Consider the following 4,886-nt stretch of genomic DNA (forward strand, 5'->3'; position numbering starts at 1 on the left):
ACAACTTCTGTCAATTTCAAGGCACTGCCCCTCCCAGTGGGGGGGGGGGTGGTCACAAATTGACCAATCCCCTATTGGTAGGCCATAGACACCTCATTTGCTCAGTAAACTACAACTCACCTCACTTGCATAATCTGTTGACCCATCCTTGCAAGGTGTATACCAATCACAGGGCAGGCTGAAGTCCAAGTTCAGGCAAAAAGTTTCAAAACCAAGTTGTTTACAATTCACCCAGGAAATGTCAGTCAATCTAGCAAAAGTAACAGACCCTCTGGGGTAGAAAACTAGGGCAAAGGTAACTCCTCAGGGCTTCGGGGGAAAAAACTTCTCAAGCTGTTTTTTCAAGGAACCAAGGCAAAAGGCCACATAAAATAACTCATTTCACCACAGATTTGCTATGGAAATTGTTAAGATCATATTAAATTATATGGAAATGCAAGCAACCAAGGACATCAAAGACAATCTTGTGGAAGAAAAAAAGTAGGGCTTGTACTACCAGATATAAAGACTTTTATAAGAATAAAGCACATAGTTTTGACAAAAATGATAAATAAATAGAAGGATAGGATAGGGTGGGATGAGATGGGATAGGATAGGATAGGATTTATAGGCTAGGCTAGGCTAAGCTAAGCTAGGCTAGAATAGACAGTTCAGAAAAACAGACATATACTGTCGCCTGATTTATAACAAAGGTGCTCTGTAGCACTTTCTAATAAAGGGTGCAGAGTCTATTGGAAATCTATATGGAGGAAATATTAGTATTAACTCCTTCCTCACACCACATAAAATCAATTTTAAATAAATTATAATGGTGAAATGTGAAGCAATACAGCTTCTAGTAGAACACATAAAACAGGAGAATAAAGACTTTCTACACAAAAGGCACTAATTACAAAGGAAAAAATTAAAAATGCAGACTTTGAGAAAATTAAGAACTTGTTGATTTAAAGGCACAATTAAGAAAATAAATATTTCATATATATGTATACATATATATAAAGAGACATTATATATACCAAGGAACTCTTACCCAGAAAAATAACTCTTACAAATAAGAAAAAGATATCTCATTTTTTTTTAAATGGAAAAATACTTAAAAAGGCCCTTCACAAAGGAAGACATCCAAATTGTCAATAATCATGTGAAAGTGTGTCAAACATCATTAGTTATGAGGAAGATACAATTAAAACCATAATGATATACCACTACACACCCATTACCTGTTGCCATCGAGTCGATTACGACTCATAGCAACCCTAGAGGACAGAGTAGAACTGCCCCACAGGGTTTCCAAGGAGCAGCTGGTGAATTCAAACTGCCAACCTTTTGGTTAGCAGCCGAACTCTTAACCATTGTGCCATGAGGGCTCCGACACACCCATTAGAATGACCAAAATTTTAAAAACAAATACATCAAGTATTGGCAAGGATGTACAATCGGTACTAGCTTACACCGCTGGCATGCATATAAATTGGCACAACCACTTTGGAAAACTGGCAGTTTCTTTTAAAACTAAATGTACACCTACACTATGAACAAGTATGTCTACACTGAGATATAAATATCCAACAGAAACATGTACATATATACACTAAAAGGCATGTAGAAGAATCATAATAGTGTATTTGTAGCAAACACACAAAAAAAAGGCAAACACAAAAATGTCCAGCAACAGTAAAATGATAATTTGCAATATAGTCCTACAATAGAATACCATACAGATGAATGAACTACTGATATCTGCAACAATGTGGATGGTCATAAATCAGCTAATACAAACATAATGTTGACTGAAAGAAGTCAGACATAAAAGAGGCCAAAACTATTCCATCTTGATAGAAGCAGGATAGTGCTTAGCTTTGGGGGATGTGTGACAAATAATGACTGGGAGGGGACTCAAAGGAAGGCTTCTAGGGTGATAGAAATGTACCCTGTCTTTGATCTGGGTTTTGATTGCATGTATGAGTTTACTTTGTCAAGTCAATACTTACAATGTGCATACACTTTTCTATATGTATGTTATACTTCTATTGGAGAGTTTAAGTAAAGTGGGGAAAACAAATTTTCTTTATCCACTGTGCCACCAGGGCTCCCATTCGATGATGTAGGGAGTATAAATTGGTAGAACCTCTTTGAAGGGCCATTTGGTAATATTTATCAACTGAAAAATTTCATTTCTAGAAGTTTGTCATATGATATGGGCATATTCACTAGAAATAAAGAGAATAATAAATAACTTCTGGAAGCATGTGTCACACACTCTTTTAGACACTTTACATGCATTAGTTTCTTTCTTAATTTCAATAAGCCTATGAGATAGGTAATATCATTATTGTATAGGGATGTGGCTATCAGTGTCACTTAAAAAAGCAAAAATTAGAAATCTAAATAATCCTCAATGATGAAATAAATATTAGCTCATCCGTATTATATAATGAATAAGACAAATATATATGAAAAAAGGTTCATAATTAACACAATAAAAAACAGAGTATTATTTTAGAGCCCATTTTCTTTTAAAAACTATAGATAAACACACATACACACATACTCATAGAAATAAACCTGGAAATGTACAAACTAAGCTTCTAACTTTGGTTATCTCTGGGAGGTAGGATTGTGGGAAAGACATGTACTTTCTAGCTTATGCATTTCTCTATTGATAGAATGTTTTACAGTGAGCATTATTATATTCATGATTAGGAATGAAAGTGTAAAGGCACACCCCACCAAAATTAATAATAATAATACATCTTAATTTGCACATTATTGTGCACAATCAAAAGTCAAGAAAACATGAAATATTAAAAAATAACTCATCTTAATAAATATATCTAATAAAGAAGTGAAACATATCTCAATACTTGTATCTAAATCCTTTCACTTTTTTTCAGCTAAATTTTAAGAGTAATCTTTCTTTTTAATACCAGCCAACACCAAAAAAAAAAAAAGTGTACTGTAATGAAGATTTGTATATTCTTTTTATGAGAAAACTATGTCTATATTTCTTGCCTCTTTGTTTTGGTGATACTGAATGGAAATCTTAATTCACAAGATTTGAAAGTAAGCCTTGCAAAACCATTAGTGGCAATAGCCTTTGCTAAATACTGACATCTGACGTGTGGTAGATCAAGTTTAGCAGCTTTAGAGTATCTAATTCTAAAAATGAAGTTATATGGAACAAAAATAAGAAGTCCTTGGCTCCTTGGTCAAAGAACTTCTTCTAACAGAACTGCTACTTTTCAGTCTTACTTAACTAAAAAAGAATGTTTTGAAGAGCTGGATTTCAAAATAAGTGGGCCAAATTGCAAGGCATAAACAGTATGTTTATATATACACAGATAATTTAGGGAAATCCATAGTCAGGAGAAATGCATTTTAAAACAAAATGTTTAAAATCTCTTTCTTCCTTTCTCTCCCCCTCTCTCTCTTTTTCATTATGCCCTTCTGATTAAACAATTCATCAAGAAGATAGATCACAAGTCCTTGAGTATTTGTACCTAAAAGGTCAGAAAACTCTGGCAAGAAGAAGAAAGAAAGAAATGAAAACAAACAAGAAACTTGAAGGAACTGTGAGCATCCAAAGACTGGCATTAGATTTGGCAACAGGTGAATTTTCTTTGGAGGGCATTGATTTTGTAAGTCAAAGCTATTAAAATCTGACTTCCCGTTTCAGGTCTGGAAGGCATAATGCACAGGTCTCTTGCTCCAGCTCTCTCTAGGGGCTGTATTTTATCCAACTAGCCCCCACTCCTTCACGGGCTCATATTTTAAGTGCAAAATCTACTGGCCAAGACCATTCATTTAATCTTGCCACATACTGTGCAGAAGTCTATGTCAATGTTAATCTGGCCTTCCCGGATAAGCATACGTACATGCCCCTACAAAATGCACAAACCTATGGTTCCCAAATATGCCTCATGATACTTTTAAATCTCAGGAAAATGTTCAATACTCCTTTTCCTCTCAACTCACTTGGAAACAGGCTAATTGCCATGTATTTATAGAACAGTTATTCACTACAACCCCCCCTAGTTCCATCATACTCCCTCAAGATGACTGATTCCAACTAGACCACACTAGAATCAATCCATCATATTTCCTTAATATGTAGACTCTGCTACTCTCTTTATTAAAGGACTGTTTCATGGCTTCTCCTCTTCTCTTTTTAAACCTCAATACCTCCTATATACTCTGACATCAGTCCCCTTACAAGGGATGAACTGTCAATGACCCTGTCTGGTGCCAGACCTTTGACTTCTGCCCTACATTCTATTCCTCTTGCCCAAGTCTCACCTCTCTCTCTTACATCATCCATTTTTTTACCATTCTACTCATTATACTCAAAAGAAAACATGCTATTCCTCTCATCTTTCAAAACCCTCTCTTGATTCCACTCATTCCTCCAGGTTCACATATTTCTGTCCCAAAATGCCCCCAAGTGACGTCTACACTTATTGCCTCAAATTCACTCCTCCCATTCTCTCTCAATCTCACTTCAAAGAGGCTCACCTCCTCACCACTCCACAGAAGGAGCTTTGGTCAATTTCTCAACCCTCATGTAATTGGTCAGTTTTCAACATTTGACAGAGTTGATCACTGTCTCTCCTTGTAAAAACACTTTTTTACTTGACTTCTATGACAGTGCTGCTCTTCTGGTTTTCCTCCTACTTATTGTCTACTTCTCACTCTCTTTTTCTTGTTCATTCACCTGTCCCAAATAGGAGACCCCAAGACTCAATCCTTGGGTCTTTTCTCTGTGTTTACTCACTGTATAGGTAATCTCATTTATTCTCATGGCTTTAAATGTCATCTATCTGCTGAAATCTCCCAGATGTATATATACAGCCTGGACTTCTTCACTGACCTCTAGACATAAATATCCA

This window comes from Trichechus manatus, unplaced genomic scaffold (genome assembly GCF_000243295.1).
Source record: "Trichechus manatus latirostris isolate Lorelei unplaced genomic scaffold, TriManLat1.0 scaffold00002, whole genome shotgun sequence".
NCBI lineage: Eukaryota > Metazoa > Chordata > Mammalia > Sirenia > Trichechidae > Trichechus > Trichechus manatus.